The sequence below is a fragment of the Entelurus aequoreus genome, linkage group LG09 (genome assembly GCF_033978785.1).
Source record: "Entelurus aequoreus isolate RoL-2023_Sb linkage group LG09, RoL_Eaeq_v1.1, whole genome shotgun sequence".
NCBI classification, from domain to species: domain Eukaryota; kingdom Metazoa; phylum Chordata; class Actinopteri; order Syngnathiformes; family Syngnathidae; genus Entelurus; species Entelurus aequoreus.
In genome coordinates, this window is record NC_084739.1 from 63480262 (window position 1) to 63498980 (window position 18719).

General features: G+C 38.7%; 1 long non-coding RNA gene across 1 annotated transcript; it reads left to right on the forward strand.

The window, feature by feature from the left end:
* The first annotated feature begins 8700 nt into the window (after nucleotides 1-8700).
* LOC133656921 (uncharacterized) lies at nucleotides 8701-9235 on the forward strand. Its single transcript, XR_009827201.1, has 3 exons — nucleotides 8701-8808; nucleotides 8962-9053; nucleotides 9169-9235. It is a non-coding gene; the product is annotated as an uncharacterized LOC133656921 (long non-coding RNA).
* Nucleotides 9236-18719: the final 9484 nt, after the last annotated feature.

Genomic DNA, 18719 nt, shown 5'->3' on the forward strand with positions numbered 1-18719 from the left:
TTTGGTTTGTAAATGTAAAAGTTTCTATAGTGAAGCCGAGTTCACAAAAATTAACAATGTAAACATGAATAAAATGCATACTTTCCATTCCTTTACCACTTTTGACGTGTGTTTGGGGTCATTGTCCTATTGGAACACCCAACTGCGCCCAAGACCCAACCTCCGGGCTGATGAGTTTAGGTTGTCCTGAAGAATTTGGAGGTAATCCTCCTTTTTCATTGTCCCATTTACTCTCTGTAAAGCACCATTTCCATTGGCAGCAAAACAGGCCCAGAGCATAATAGTACCACCACCATGCTTGACGGTAAGCATGGTGTTCCTGGGATTAAAGGCCTCACTTTTTCTCCTCCAAATATATTGCTGGGTATTGTGGCCAAACAGCTCAATTTTTGTTTCATCTGACATCACATGGACAAAGATAAGACCTTCTGGAGGAAAGTTATGTGGTCAGATGAAACAAAAAATGAGCTGTTTGGCCACAATACCCAGCAATATGTTTGGAGGAGAAAAGGAGAGGCCTTTAATCCCAGGAACACCAAGCCTACCGTCAAGCATGATGGTGGTAGTATTATGCTCTGGGACAAGAGGACATGGAGGCAGAGACACGAGGCGGGGGAGGGAAGGGAGGCAGAGAGGAAGGACAGTGTGTTACTGCTCGGAAGGAGAGTCCGGGGGTTCTTTCTCCTTTGTAAGTCTAAGTCCACAGCGATTCCCTCCTTCTTTCCAGGCTGGTTTGTTGGTTTTTTGGGAACCATATTGAGTGAGCAAAATAGACACAACTTGGTGAATGGCGAGAAAAGAAACACACAGAAGCATTGAGAAGTGGCGACTAGTAATAAACTGCCAAAACGGGATGTGACGTAGAGGGCTCCGCCTCTCCAAAATGGCTGTGCCCCGTGTGTACTGTTCTGCACAGGAAGCGACATCCCCAAAATAGCTGCGCCCCAATGCTTCCAATGGTACACAAAATGAATGAATGAATGAAATGTTCATACACAGAGACATAGTTTGCAAACAGAGGCATATTTTAATGAGGGTCCGTTAGGGACATTATTCAGAATTACCTCTCACACACACACTACTGAAATCCTCTCATAGACACTACTAAAAATGTTTTTCTCTCATACACACTATTGAAATCCTCTCATACACAATACTGAAATGGTCTCACATACACTACCAAAATGCTCTCTCACACACAATACTGAAATGCTCTCATTCACACTACTCAAATGCTCTCATACACCCTGCTGAAATATTCTCATACACACTACTAAACTGCTCCCATACACACTACTGGAACCCTCTCATACACAGTACTGAAAATGTTTTTCTTTCATACACACCACTGAAATCCCCTCATACACACTACTAAAATCCTCTCATACACATTACTGATTGTTTTTCTCTGATACACACTACTGAAATGCTCTCATTCACACTGCTGAAATGCTCTCATACACACTACTGAAATGTTCTCATACACATTGTTGAAATGTTTTTCTCTCATACACACTACTGAACTGTTTTCATACACACTACTGAAATTATCTCATACACACAGGCCTGGCCCTAACCAATCTGGCGCCCTAGGCAAGATTTTAGGTGCCCCCCCCCCACATCGGCAGTGAAGTGTATATACTCACAAGAAACCGAATAGCTTTGTCTTTGACCTTTTTTTTTTACTTAAAGAAAGTAAATTAACATATTATATGAGGATGTTATGTTATGATTATCTTTAACCGAATCACAGCAGTGCTCAAATTAAAAAACAGCATTCCCTCTCATGTGATATTGCTTAATTAACATTAATGATGTGCACTTGAACAACTAGGCTTACAACTATACCTAATATATAAAGGGGTGGAAAAGTGACTATTACCTGCAGGGCAAACATTAGCTAACCAGAAGGCAATAACAATGTAAACAAAAAACACCTGCTTAAAAGATCTAATACAAATGTCCCTGAGGAATGTAAGGTGGGAGTACTGTAATTACCTAACGTTACATTATTATTTTCCATTACAATTTAGCCCCCTCCACAATATTAACCCGACGTTAAAACAGAACTAGCTATTTATTGATTAGCAATTGCCGAATCATGTAACATTAGCTTAATGCTGAAAAGCCAGGTTACTATCACATTCTGTAACAGACAAATAATTTCATGTAGGCTAACGTTACCTACCTGCTAACTCTGTCTTTTTCTCGTTTATCCTCCTCTTCTTTTCTCTTTTTTCTTCCCTGGGCACCTGACAGTTTTGGCCGTTTTGACATCTTGTGTTGATTTTTTGATGTGGTGACGTCCAAAAAGAGTCATGATACGGGAGGGGAGGGGGCGCACCATGCGGGGGGAGGGGGGGCGGGGGGCGTAATGTTGTAACAAATAATATTTCTATTAAATAGGCTTTACTTTGCATTTTAATTAACGTGGGATTATTGTTTGTATTTAGAAATAATAGTAGCAACTTTTTTTTTTTTTTTCCTCCAACATTTGTGACACTGGCGTGGCGCCCCCTGATGGACGGCGCCCTTAGCATTTGCCTATACGGCCTATGCCACGGGCCGGCCCTGCATACACACAACTGAATCTTGTTCTCTCACACACACTACTGAAATGCTTTCATACACACTACTGAAATCCTCTCATCCACACTACTGAATGGTTTTCTCTCATACATACTACTGAAATCCTCTCATCCATCCATCCATCCATCCATTTTCTACCGCTTGTCCCTATCAGGGTCGCGGGGGGTTCTGTAGACACTACTGAAATTGTTTTCTCTCATACACACTACTGAAATCCTCTCATCCATCCATCCATCCATCCATTCTCTACCGCTTGTCCCTATCAGGGTCGCGGGGGGTTCTGTAGACACTACTGAAATTGTTTTCTCTCATACACATTACTGAAATCTTCCCACACAATACTGAATTTTTTTTCTCTCATACACACTACGGAAATCCTCTCACACTGAAATTTCAGTAGAGTGTATGAGAGGATTTCAGTAGTGTGTGTGAGAGGATTTAAGGAGTGTGAGAGGATTTCAGTGGTGTATAAGAGAGGATTTCAGTAATGTGTGTGAGAGGATTTGAGTAGTGTGTATGAGAAAAAAACATTTCAGTTGTTTGTGTGAGAGCATTTCAGTAGTAGGTATGTAAGAGGTAATTCTGAATAATGTCCCTAACGGCCCCTCATATATTTGGCTCGATCTAAATGTTGGTCAATTGAAAAGTTCGCAAAAAGAGGGGTTCCTAAATCATGGTTCCACTGTAGTTGCTTATTGCGCCTTTTCCAAAAATGACTTCCTTCAAGTTCCTAATTGAGTTGAATTGTCTTACTAACTAACTAAAGCGCTACTTGTTGCTGTCATGGCAATGTGTTCTTTTCACACGGATTAATGCTGCACGACTGTGTCAGTCACAGACATGTAGCAATCAATGAAAACATCCATTTAGAGATCCCCATGCGATGGACGTCAGCGATTCCAACTTGTATACAACTTTCCCCGTCTTAATGGATGGAGGAGAAGACTATAATTCTCCAGCTTGTCAAGTTTGTGAGCAAAGTGGACGGTTAAAGGTTTCAGATGTGACTTCAGTAGTATGTGCAGTCAAGACAGTGAAGAAGAACAAGAAGACAGGCTGGCAAGCAGCTGTGGTATTGAGACACACACACACACACACACACACACACACACACACACACACACACACACACACACACACACACACACACACACACACACACCACAAGCTGTTGTTGCTTAACGACTGGGCTGCACCCGAGCACATCTGCACTCTGCATCATCATTAGCTCCCTCCTCTCTCTTTCCATGTCTCTCACACCCTTCTTAGCATGGCTGACAAAGTGAACAATACAGAAAATCACGCCATCAGCTGTGGCCATATGGACGCCATCTCTCGCCCTCTACAGCTATATAGCCTGGCTGACTTGCGGGGACGATGGGCCGGGTTGTTGAGGGTGGGATGATGGATGGCCAGCATCCCGTAGCAAACTCACTAGGAATAACTGCACAAATGAATCCGTATTTATTGCTCGTGCTGAACTGTTGAACTATTTTCCGTATGGAAACTGGTGTGTAGATATGTTGTAAAATCATCTGAGCATGAAATTATTTTGTAGGATGTAGTAGAGCTTTATAGGGTACTGTAAAATCAAAACATCGAGGGGGCATTTTGATATTTTTTAGTATCCAAACCAATACAATATATAGACTCAGGCCCCGTTTACACTAGGGTAAATCACACCTAACCTTGTCCGTGTCCACACACAACAATGCCACCGTTTAAGACCCCCGCCCCCCTCCGTCCGCCGGCGCAACACGACCTAGTACGCATGCGCGGAAAAAAAATACAAATCCACCTGAGCGTCCATCTGCTCCAAGCTCTCCAGTAGATGACTTTACTTCACTGTGAAATTGTTTAAAAGAGCTATATTGCCCGAATGCAGCTGAGATAGGCTCCAGCACCCCCCGTGACCCCGAATGGGACAAGCGGTAGGAAATGGATGGATGGATGGATATTGTAAATAGTTTGCTGTTCATTTTAAATTTGTTTGCTGTGTTTTGTGTGCAAGTTTTTAAATTAAAATGTATCTCCCTTGAACAATATCCAGTGTTGTGGTATTTCAATTAACTGGAATCCAGTGTGCTGGGGGGCCCTATTGTAGTGAATCACACCTGAGTAGGGATGTCCGGTAATATCGGACTGCCGATATTATCAGCCGATAAATGCTTTAAAATGTAATATCGGAAATTATTGGTATCGGTTTCAAAATGATCGGTATCGGTTTCAAAAAGTAAAATGTATGACTTTTTAAAACGCCGCTGTGTACACGGACGTAGGGAGAAGTACTGAGCGCCAATAAACTTTAAAGGCACTTCCTTTGCGTGCAGGCCCAGTCACATAATATCTATGGCTTTTCACACACACAAGTGAATGCAAGGCATACTTGATCAACAGCCATACAGGTCACACTGAGGGGGGCCGTATAAACAACTTTAACACTGTTACAAACATGCGCCACACTGTGAACCCACACCAAACAAGAATGGCAAACACATCCCGGGAGAACATCCGCACCGTAACACAACATAAACACAACAGAACAAATACCCAGAACCCCTTGCAGCACTAACTCTTCCGGGACGCTACAATACACACCCCCCGCTACCCCAATACCCCGCCCACCTCAACCTCCTCATGCTCTCTCAGGGAGAGCATGTCCCAAATTCCAAGCTGCTGTTTTGAGGCATGTTAAAAAAAATAATGCACTTTGTGACTTCAATAATAAATATGGCAGTGCCATGTTGGCATTTTTTTCCATAACTTGAGTTGATTTATTTTGGAAAACCTTGTTACATTGTTTAATGCATCCAGCGGGGCATCACAACAAAATTAGGCATAATAATGTGTTAATTCCACGACTGTATATATCGGTATCGGTTGATATCGGAATCGGTAATTAAGAGTTGGACAATATCGGAATATCGGATATCGGCAAAAAAGCCATTATCGGACATCTCTACACCTGAGCCATCATAAATTAATCAAATCATTAATCGACATGAGAAAGTAAACAATGCGATAAAGAACATTTTCACAACAATTACAACAAGGGATCTAAATATCTGGTCAGGACACTCCTCACTATTTTTGCCTTCCCCTTAATTTTCCATTTTTGCAATCCAGCCTATGCTTGGAGGCTAAATATGGCTGAAAAATATTTGTAGTCACACACTGGCTGTATCACATCCACGGGAGGAAGGGACAAAGTTTTTCGCCAAGTAGAATCACAGCTGACCCGGACATTCGAAAGTTCTCTTGCCGTCTGAGATGTGTAGTATCCAAAATAGCTGCAATCGCCCGTTGCCTTCTCTTAAGGTATTGATTTGTGATTTCCAAAAGCGTCTGTACATGTAGAAGAAGAGACCCACACAGCAGAAGACTCCTATACGGATCCGCATTCAAGTCGCCCAACCCGCGTTACTGTCACATTCGTTTTGGCTCCGCCTAGAGGATACAGCTACGCCTCTGAAAATTGTACGGTCAAACTGCTGATCCTGAGCGGAACCGTGTCTGATTCGCATACGCGGACGCGACAAACTAAACCGGCGCGCGCCGCCTAGAGTTATAGGCTCCGCCTACGCGCGCTGAGCCGACCAATGTCTGCACCCGCAGACGTGGACGCACCTACTAGCGTGTACGCGCATGAGCCAAGATCATTATTTCTGGACTTTCTTTGCTGGAACACGAACGTAAGTATAGATTTATTGATTTATTGCTACATTCGCAGTAAAGATCAGCCTTTGTGTTTCCATCATCATTTATGTATGATTGTAATGACGTTGTTTGATATTAGGACTAGCAGTAAAACTTTATATTCTGTAAAAAAAGGCTATTTTATTTCCAGCGCCGCCTCCCAGAATGCTTTGCATGGGGACGTGCGTCTGACGTCACGTATCCAGAAAATTCGAAATAGCTGCACGCGGTAGGTGAGGCCCGAGCGAAGAAAAGTGGAAAAAGAGTGTTATTCGTCAAAAAACCCACACAACGACGGTCATTTTTTCGCCGTGGTATTGTAAAATTGTCTTTTATCTGTGTTTTGTGTGCCGGTGAGTAACGTAAATGAACGTTTCAAAAGTTCAATACAGTTAACTTAGGCTATCTTTTGTTAGAGGCTGTGAATGTATGTAGGTTACATGCTACGATATTCCACATATTTCCAACTGCTTGAAACGAAAGCGTATTACTTTATTGTCAGTGTTGTTTAGGCCCAGGTCGCTAACGTTACTTCGTTAGTCAACAACGTAACGTTAAAGGAGTGGAAACAGCCGTTCTTTGCTATTAATATGAGTGTGTATTATTTCTTTCTTTGTTCTTTAGTGGAGCTCGAGATCCTGTTTACTGTGGACTAGCTGTGTGTGACGCCCTGTTGTTTTTGTTTCCATTCAAAAAAAAAAAGGTATGTCTATTATGTGTTTTTTGGCATAGTTAATTGTAGAAAAAAATATCAAATGAGGTGATGAGAGTGGGAAAAATTGCTGCACATATTAAGGATCCTTTTTCTTGATCTATATTTTTGTTATTTGCTGATGTATATATTTTATATACTGTTTTTTATTTAATTAATTTATTAGAGACTATTTTATGCTTTATTTACCTTTTTTATTATTATTATTTTATTTACTATTATTATTATTATTTCCACATGTAAGCATAAATAATTGATCATATTAGTACATTGTTTGATTGCTTTGCTTAATCCATTCCATAATTTAATTCCACATACTGATATACCGAAGGTCTTAAGTGTTGTACGTGCGTACAAATGTTTTAAATTACATTTCTCTCTAAGATTATTTTTCTCCTCTTTTTTTGAGAAGAATTGTTGTATATTCTTGGGTAGCAGGTTATAGTTTGCTTTGTTTATAATTTTAGCTGTTTGCAAATTCACTATGTCGTGGAATTCCAATATCTTTGATTCAATAAATAAAGGATTTGTGTGTTGTCTATATCCAACATTATATATTATTCTAACTGATCTTTTTTGTAACACCGTTAATGAATGAAGTGTACTTTTGTAATTATTTCCCCATATTTCTACACAATAACTCAGATATGGTAACACTAGTGAACAGTAGAGAATATGAAGTGATTTTTTGTCTAGAACATGTTTTGCTTTATTCATTATTGACGTGTTTCTTGCAACTTTATGTTGTATATTTTTTTACTTGAGATTTCAAGTTCAATTTATCATCAATCACTACACCTAGAAATGTGGTTTCATTTACTCTTTCAATTTCTATTCCGTCTATTTGTATTTGTGTTTGACTTTCTCTTCTACTGTTACCAAATAGCATTATTTTAGTTTTACTGAGATTCAAAGATAGTCTGTTTTTGTCAAACCATCTTTTTAATTTGTTAATTTCTTCTGTTATTATTTGTATTATCTTCTGTGTGTTCTCTCCTGAACAAAACGCTGTTGCATCATCCGCAAATAATACTAACTTTAAATCTTTTGTAACTTTACAAATGTCATTTATATAGAGATTGAATAATTTAGGTCCTATATTGATCCCTGAGGTACACCACAGGATATATTTAGCGTTGTAGATGTGTGTTCGCCTAGCTTCACGTATTGTTTCCTGTTCGTTAGATAACTTCTTATCCAGTTTAAGACTAACCCTCTGATGCCATATCGTTCTAGTTTTTTTATTAAAATATTGTGATTAATTGTGTCAAATGCTTTAGTTGGATCCATAAAAACTGCTGCCGCACATTTTTTACTATCTATTGCATTGGTAATTTCTTCTGTAATTTCAATTAAAGCCATTGAAGTTGAAACATTAGCTCTGTATCCATATTGGTTCTCTTCGAGTATTCTATTTTTATTTATGAAACTCTCTAATCTGTTATTGAACAGTTTTTCAGTGATTTTAGAAAATTGTGGAAGTAAAGAAACAGGTCTATAATTTGTAAATTGATGTTTGTCTCCAGTCTTATAAATTGGTGCAACTTTAGCTATTTTCATTTTGTTTGGAAATGTACCTGTTTGAAATGATTGGTTACTAATATACATCAATGGTCCTGAGATCTCTTCAATAACCTTTTTTATGGTTTCCATATCAATTCCATTACAATCAGTTGAAGTCTTAGATTTAAACATTTTTCATGATTGTAACTATTTCCTCCTGTGTCACATTACTGAGGAACGTGGAGTTGGGATTTGCAATCTGAGGCAGAGAATGAGGAGCTGGCAGAAAAAAGGAACAGGAAGCCAGTGTAAGTGTGTTCCGCCTTGTTTTTGTCATGTTTCTCCAGTAATAGGAAGGTTATTTCCGGTAGCGTTCAAAAATAGACCAGAGATGCTTGTACTATATGTATATTTGGCAATTTTGGTATTGCAATAATCCTAATGATATGGTTACCCAACAGCCATCGTCTCGGGGACTCGGATGATAGCGAAGAAGACCCGGGAAATGGTGACCTTGCATCTCTGGGGTTGGCAAGCCAATTGCACAGGCAGAGTAAGGAATAATCTCTTTACATTGAAAAAAACGAAACCACCACATTAATATTAAAGATATGGTTAACATTCTTAGTGCTAAAGATATTCCCCTCTCCTTGTATCCCTTCTCCCAGCTCCACCGTCTCGCCGAGTGCCAGCAAGAGTCATGAGTACTTGTCAACTCGACTCCTCAACTGGAGATAACTTTCCAGGTAAAGACTGATCTCTGAAATAATATCTCAGCATCCAGTAACCATGGTTAACAGATCACAACAATTTAATACCAATTTATCTCCCTTAGCACCTCACCATGGGGAAGGACGCATTCATATGCCTTCACCAGCACCTGCATTAAACATGCAGAGAGTTACACAAGGTAGGGACTGATCTCTGAAATATTAGTGTATAGATAGGCCCCTTGGGTATTACCAGTCATGGTTAACTGATGGCTCTCTCACAATGCCCACCTCACTAGGAACGGCAGTCCCTCCTCGACTCCCTCCACCCCCCTCACCAGCAGCCCTCAACATGTGGCAGACAGAGGAGCCTGGATCCAGCCTGGCCTACAGGCCAACATGGCGAGGGGGAAGAATGGCCGACAACATTTCCTGCTCTGGTGAGCAATAACTGACAAATACCGGATGGTCATTCTGTGCCACAAATTTTGGAAAAAATTCAAATTCACAAGCAATCACATATTTTCTTCAAACTTTGTCAATAACTTTTGTCATTAACTAAGGTCAATAGCTAATGTCAGGATTATGAGTAATGAGGATAAACACTGAAACATGTTAATTTTATACTGCTGTTTGTCAACAGCGCCTGAGGTAATCCACATCCTTAGCCTGCTGGAAACTATTAAGCACAACCAAGACCAGCTGATTGCGAAGGTAAACTTCTTAAGCCTTGAATAGGTCAATAATTCATAATGACATTGATTTTGATTCATTATTATTTTTTAAAGAAAGAAACAGCCTACATGGCAGCTTTGTGTGATTAGAGTAAACATTGCTACATTTTCTTGTTACATTTCACCTGTTTGCTCTTTAAATACCACTTTTAATGTTTTTTATTTATTTCGATCGTATTTTTTAAAAATGTGCCCTGGGGCCGTTAAAAAATGACCTGCAGCCCGCAAATGGCCCCCGGGCCGCACTTTGGACACCCCTGGCCTACACGAATACAAACATAGAATGATAGTATAAATATAATAAGAAAACAATGTCAACCTCCCAAAGTTGGGTTATGGATATTTATTTATGCCCCCCACCCCCAAACCTCCGCCGCCGTCATCCAACAGAGCCAAACAAGTACTCTGATCAAGGAACCAAATAACGATATTGTTTGAACATTTTGGATGTCTTGCACACCTATACCCTGATCACAAATTCATAGTTTACGCACCTTATTTTAACCACCTCCAGTAACTTTAAGTCATGTTTTTTTTTCAAATGTAATCTCCTTAATACCTAGCACATATTTTGTATTGTGTAAGCATACTCGGCTTTGGATGCTACATACCATAAACGTGTCTGTCTTGTAATCTTGTTTGATTACAGGTGCTGTGAGTAAAAATGTGTTGACAAGGTCAGCCACGGACGCTGAGGTCACCAAACACGCCATCAGGTGGTTCAACTTGGCGGGGGATCGGGCAACGAAGAGACGAGTCCCGCTTCCACCTCCTCAGGAGGAATAGAGATGTATATGTATAAATAAACAACCTTTTATTGGACTTCTTGTCATTCACCAGTTATTCATTTTCTTGATATGTTAGCTGTGCATGGAGCAGCGTTTCCTTGAAGTTGTAGCCTAATAGATTAAATACGTATATTTACTTTTTATATATATATTTATATATTATATATTTACTTTATAGAGTGAATTGACCATTTTCTGTTTCTGCCTATTGACAATATTGTTAGTTTAAAAATACAAAGCAATGCATATGTAAGCCTATATTGCTGTAGTAGGGCTTAGTGAATTTTTTAGTTTCCTATTTTATCCTACAGCAAGAACAGAAGGGATTTTGAAAATAAGATAAAGGGGTCCAAAACGGCCAGATGAGCCAGGGTTTTTATGAGTCCGTTGCTGGTCCGCGGCGGGAGGTTAGGCTTTGATCATGGGTGCGGAGCGGATGCAGCGCGCCGTCACGGCGGATCCGCGACCCGCCGCCGTGGCGGATACGTTCCTGAGAGCAAGTGGACGCCGATGCGGGTCCGTTTCGCGGTTCCGTTTCGCGGTTCCGTTTCGCGGTTCCGTTCCGGAAAGCGCGATACCTCCGCGGGGGATCCGCCGCGGAGTGTTTTTGCTGTGTGGGGAAACACGGGCATGTCTGGATGATCCGCCTCCATCTTTGTTATAAAGCTGGCTGTGGCGCGTTCTTTCTGATGTCACTTCCTGTGTGGTGCGCGGTCTTTCTGGCGTCACTTCCTCACCGAACCCAGTTTGTAAACGATCAATGAGTCCATACAAAGCTAAGTGCCGGAGATTCAAGAAATACACGGCGCACTTACCCGTGTAAAAATTTGTCCGCGGAGGGGGACCTTAAACAATGGTTTAGTGTGGCTGAAACGGGGCTTAGGCTAAATAATTATTCGTTTAAGGAGTTAAACGACTTAGTTTAGACATGGCCTCAGTCGTAAAAATGTAAAAATATGTCATATCTTTTTTTTTTTTTAATCTCTAGATCAGGGGTCACCGACCTTTTTGAAACCAAGGGCTACTTTTTGGGTACTGATTAATGCGAAGGGCTACCAGTTAGATACACACTTAAATAAATTGCCAGAAGTAGCCAATTTGCTCAATTTACCTTTAACTCTGTTATTATTAATAATTAATGATACTTATGTTTGTGGAAACACTGATCATCTTAATGATTTCTCACAATAAATATATATAGAAACAGATAAATATCAATATGCAACACTTTATTTTTATATTTTCTCTAAGTGCACATTTTTCAAATTGAACATTTTCAAATGATCACTTCTAAGACAGTCTTGTGAAATCACAATATCCCATTTTAACTAGATAGCCACTAACATTTTTTAACAAATCATGAATTACTTTGCACCATGTTTGTACAAATAATAACTCATGTAAAATACAAAAGTAAACTCTCAAATTTTTAAATCATGTCACACTTTGAACTGGACACCAAATCTGTTATCTGTTTCTTTGTCAGTTAGTGGGAAGCCTGGCATTGCATGCTGTTAACTAGTGTGTTGTACTCTGGTGTGTAACTTGACACTGCAACTCTGAGTGAGTCTTGCAGATGTGCATCAGTGAGGCGTGTTCTGTGTTTGTTCTTGATGAAGTTCATGTCAGAAAAGGCTGATTCACAAAGATAAGATTTTTCCTCATTGTTTGCGGAACCTTCTTAATCTTTTGGACATATTTTCACAGCAATCTGGCCTTAAGCTTAATTATGATAAATGTAAAATGTTAAGGATCGGAAATCTAAAGGGAACGTCCTTTCGAATGGAATGCAAAGTGCCTGTTTTGTGGACAGATGGACCAGTTAACATACTTGGTGTTGTTGTCCCAGAAAATCTGGAAGATCTAGGCTCAGTAAATTATGATAATCGACTAAGAAAGCTGGACAAAATTATGCAATTATGGAAAGGGAAATCCCTAACCTTGTATGGTAAAATGTCTATTGCCAACTCGTTAATTATTCCTCAATTTATTTATTTGTTTTTGTCATTACCAGCTCCATCACAAAACTTTTTTAAGATTTATGAGCGGAGGTTCTTCGATTTTGTCTGGAACGGCAAACCAGAAAAGATTAAAAGAAAGGTTTTGTACAAAGAGTATGAATATGGGGGCCTAAAACTTCTCAACCTTGAACCATGTACTGTATCAAAAGAAATTGTATCCTTCTTTACAAGTGATCCCCTCCCAGAGAGTCTGCTGGGAAACATGGCGGGGTTCATAAAGGAAACAATCCACTCATAGTGGTGTTTTCAATTTTATGTGCCAGAAAAAAGAGACGATATTTTGCAGCAGTTAATATGGATGAACTCTAATATTGTAATAGATGGAAAGCCTTTCTTTTGGAAAAATATGTTTGAAAGAGGAATCATTTTTGTCAATGATATTATCAATGAGAATGGTAAAATTATGAAGTATGATGAATTTAGAGCTATGTATGGTGATGCTTGCTCAAGCTTTTCATTTTATTAACTAACTGGAGTAATTGGAAAAAGATGGAAACAAATAATTCATTATGGAACTACTAAATTATTAGTTTGTAAACCTCTAATAAGAAATTCTAGTTGGCAAAAAGGAACTAAAATAAATAGAAAAATATATAATTTTTATTTAATAAAGAAATCTTTGAAGGCTGCCTCATACAACACAAATGGAAAATGGGAGGACTTTTTTGACTGCCCGTTGCCATGGGATGCCATATTCAAACTAATCTATAAAATCACTATCGATGTGCAAAATCGTTATTTTCAAATTAAAATTATTTATAACTTCTTACCCACAGGGAAAATGTTAAAATTATGGAATATGACAGAGTCAGATGATTGCCAATTTTGTTGTCAGGAGCCTGAATCCACCCTGCATTTGTTTTGGTATTGTCATATTGTGTCTTTGTTTTGGGTGGAAGTTGAAAAAATGTGTTTAAGGATTGGTTTGTTTATGAAGCTTAATGTGGTTTCTGTTATTTTAGGAGAGTTCATTGACAATCATGATTTAGTCAATTTAATTATAGTACTCGGTAAAATGTTTATTTTTAAGGCCAAAAACAGATATTCACTTAGTATTACTTTCTTTAAAACATTTATTCAGTATTTTCTAACTTTAGAAAGTTACATGGTTGAAAACGATATTGATGCCAAAAAACATTAAAAAAAAGATGAGAAGTCCTCAAAGGCTTATTTTGAAAGTATAATTATGTTTATAGATTATATGGTATCTGTTGTTGTGTTCCCTAATTTGAGTGACCTGGACATAATCTGGACTGTACATAAATGCTTATTTTGAAAATGTAATTTTGTTTATAAATTATATGCAATCTGTTGTGTTCCCTAATTTTTTTCTGTGTACATGAATGAAGGTGTGTGTTGCTGAGTCCGACTTGGACATTATCTGGACTGGGCCTGGTTGAAAAAACCCTTTAAACAAATCTAATTTCATTGACAACCTGGTCTGTTGAAGATAAGGCCCTTTTTAAAAAAAATAAAATAAAATAAGATAAATAAATAAAAAACCTTTTCTTGGATAAAAAAGAAAGTAAAACAATATAAAAAAAAATTACATAAAAAATAGTAATTAATGAAAATGTTAGTGGACCAGCAGCCTATACAATCATGTGTGCTTCAGGGACTGTGTCCCTTGCAGATGTGTTGTCTATGTTGTGGGAACCAGAATATTGGTAGCAGAAAGAAATAACCCCTTTTGTGTGAGTGGGTGTGGATGAGTGTGCATGGGGGAGGTTGTTTGGGTTGATGCACTGATTGAAAGTGTATCTTGTGATTTTTCTATGTAGATTTAATTTTTTAAAAAAAATAAAATAAATAAAAATTCTTAATTTTTTTTTTTTTTTTTTTTTTTTTTTTTTAAGAACAGGCCCGCGGGCGACTCATCTGGTCCTTACGGGCGACCTGGTGCCCGCGGGCACCGCGTTGGTGACCCCTGCTCTAGATCAACTTCAGATTTGCCAGTCATTATAACTAGAGATGTCCGATAATGGCTTTTTTGCCGATATCCGATATTGTCCAACTCTTAATTACCGATTCCGATATCAACCGATACCGATATATACAGTTGTGGAATTAACACATTATTGTGCTTAATTTTGTTGTGATGCATCGCTGGATGTATTAAACAATGTAACAAGGTTTTCCAAAATAAATCAACTCAAGTTATGGAAAAAAAATGCCAAAATGGCACTGCCATATTTATTATTGAAGTCACAAAGTGCATTATTTTTTTTAACATGCCTCAAAACAGCAGCTTGAAATTTGGGACATGCTCTCCCTGAGAGAGCATGAGGAGGTTGGGGGGAGCTGGGTTGAGGGGGGGTGTAGGGGATAGCAGGGGTTGTATATTGTAGCGTCCCGGAAGAGTTAGTGCTGCAAGGGGTTCTGGGTATTTGTTCTGTTGTGTTTATGTTGTGTTTATGTTGTGTTACGGTGCGGATGTTCTCCCGAAATGTGTTTGTCATTCTTGTTTGGTGTGGGTTCACAGTGTGGCGCATATTTGTAACAGTGTTAAAGTTGTTAATACGGCCACCCTCAGTGTGACCTGTATGGCTGTTGACCAAGTATGCATTGCATTCACTTGTGTGGGTGAAAAGCCGTAGATATTATGTGATTGGGCCAGCACGCAAAGGCAGTGCCTTTAAGGTTTATTGGCGCTCTGTACTTCTGCCTACGTCCGTGTACCACTCCATACATACAGCTGCGTTTTAAAAAGTCATAAATTTTACTTTTTGAAACCGATACCGATAATTTCCGATATTACATTTTAAAGCATTTATCGGCCGATAATATCGGCCTGCTGATATTATCGGACATCTCTAATTATAACAATATAATTTTAATATTTTTTTGTTTATGTTTTATGTATTTTTTTGTTTAAGAAAAAATAAACACAAAATATGTAATCCCCCCCGCACCCCAAAACATTTTTCAAAGTGGAATACTTGATGTAAAGTAATTGGAGCCTTACATAGGTCAATAATTCATAACAGCACTGATCTTAAAGGCCTACTGAAAGCCACTACTACCGACCACGCAGTCTGATAGTTTATATATCAATGATGAAATCTTAACATTGCAACAGAGGTGGGACCAAGTCATTGCTTTGCAAGTCACAAGTAAGTCTCAAGTCTTTGCCCTCAAGTCTCGAGTCAAGTCCCGAGTCAAGACAGGCAAGTCCCGAGTCAAGTCCAAAGTCAAGACTGGAAAGTCTCAAGTCAAGTCCCAAGTCCTGCATTTTGAGTTTCGAGTCCTCTCAAGTCCTTTTAACCACAGACTAATATATTTACACAAATTGTGTATGCTTTTAAAACGCTGTATTTATTTATTAAAACAAGTGCATTTGAAATTGCAGGAAAAAAAATAGTGCTGACATTGCACTTCATAATAGCACTATTAACCAGTTATTTTAAACATTTAACTCATTCCTTTACAGAATAAACCCATTTGAAAAAACAAGTGCAACTGTACTTATTTGTACAAAAGTGTTAACATTGTATTTCCATGGCATATTGCATTGTAACTAGTTCCACAGCAGTTTCTATCCTGTTCTTAGCTTATCTCATTGATCTCATCTCATACGGTATGTGTGTTTATGTGTGCGTACACATGAAAAACATAACAAATACGTGAACAAAATAATGAACAGAGTTGTACTTTTTAGATGTCAGGGCCCTATGCAATATGTACATATATTTTTAATATAGTATACATTTTAACTGACCTTTATTTTACTATGTTTGTCTTTTTGTAGGTGGCTAAAATATGCGGTGCTGCTGACCGCCGTCTAACGTTACGTTACTGTGTGCGATACATTGACTAACACAACGTTATGTGTAGGTACCTCATGCAACCCTGCTTAAAAAAAATCACTTGAGAAAAAGTATGAATAAGGTAGCGAACTGCAGTGGATGCAACATATTGCCGTGTTGGCAATGACGTTATAACCATAGACACCTTATAACTAGACGCATCATTGGCAATTTGGCTGCCATCTTGAAGTGGTGATGAGGAGCCGGCGAACAGCCTAAACTGACAGTTGACAGGTAGAAAACAAAGATGCCGGGCTGGTGTTCAGCGTTTTCCTACTCAAATGAGCGGACTGTTGAAAATAGGAATCGGGGATTACTTTTCACAAGTAAGATTTAACATTAACGTACTATTGGTTGTATTTTATGAAAATAATATTACCACAGAGTTGAGAAGGAGCAAATATCTTCAATATTTGTATGTGAAAATCACAAATAAATCTTCTGGGGGAGGATGACCCCCCTACAGGGGTTTGGTTTACAAACTTTCAGCCCCACCTAAAACAAAATTCACCAGCCGCCCCTGATTATGATGCATTCTCATTTTAGGCAAAATATAAGACAATACTTTCTTAACAGTATAATTGTAACCAGGAATAAGTCTTCAAGTAACAATATTCAAATACTAACATTGTTGGGTAAGACAGCATTTGGTTTTATTCTAAATCCAGTGAAACAGATTGGTGGTTTTAGCTGATATAAAGACTTTCAGGTGTTTATTTATGTTTAAGTATTTGGCAGACGCTTTTATCCAAAGCGACATACATAAAAAATACATATATAACAATCACTGTAAACATTATCATTTAAGGGAAGAATGTAATAGAAAATATCAATACAAAGTGTCAAGACAGAATAAACTCTCTGCTGCTGCAGCAACAGAGATACAGTCTATAAGACATATAGATATCTAATGTATTCATACATTGTTTATGTAGGATATACGCATGTTTATATAACCTAATCATATTGTTTCTTCAATTTAAAAATAGCTGACCGTTTTTTCCCCCTTCTCTGGGATTATATTCCCAGTTTTGATCTCGGACGTCTGTATAAGAATATTATATTACTGTTAAGCAATCTATGAATAATAAAACACGCCAAAACATGTGTCCTTTATCATAGCTACACGTATGACAAAAAAGCGCGTGAAAATCAGTGGTATTCAGTGAGGTAAGATTAATTAAATGCGCTGACAGTTCATTGCTCCTGCCAAATGAATTGCACTAGTGGAGCGGATCACCACTCCAAGATGGCGGCCCCGCGTCTCGTCTGCGCCTGTAGGCAGTAGCGCTCCATGCTGCGTCTACTTATAAGATGTCTATGGTTATAACGTTAGCAGTGAGTTTACAGCCTCACTGATTTAACTACACATCAAATAAAAGTCACGTTACTTAGCCAATAAACGTTAGCTTACATTCAAAACTTACCCTTCTTTGTGCAACTTCAAATGTCGAACGAAGTTGGAAGTTGTTACGTCTCCGTCTGTAATATTCGAACCGCGTGATTTGCATAGGGCTATTCGTTTTTTGTTGACCGAGTCGTAGTTTTAATACCCGAACGAAATTAACTTTGGCATAATTGTTTCTCACTGCCGCATTGTTTGACAATTCTTCTTCATTGGTTGTCCTGCAATTTGATTGGATGAGAGCTGTGGGATGAAAACAACGTATATCTAATTTGATTGGCTGTTGTAGTGAGAGCACACCAGCTGACAGGAACAACACGCTGATAGACACAGACGAAGAAAAGGAAAAATACGGAGCGGCGCGCTTCCAAATAACTTTTTAATCTTTGGGTTTTGGGGAAAGTAGCAAGTCATGTCAAGTCAAAAGGCTGAAGTCCAAGTGAAGTCACAAGTCATTGATGTTAAAGTCTAAGTCGAGTTGCAAGTCTCTTTACATTTTGTCAAGTCGAGTCCAAAGTCATCAAATTCATGACTCGAGTCTGACTCGAGTCCAAGTCATGTGACTCGAGTCCACACCTCTGCATTGCAACACATGCCAATACGGCCGGGTTAACTTATAAAGTGCAATTTTAAATTTCCCGCTAAACTTCCGGTTCGAAACACCTCTGAGGGTTGACGTATGCGCGTGACGTCAATCATTGAAACGGAAGTATTCGGACACCATTGAAGTCAATACGAAATAGCTCTGTTTTCAT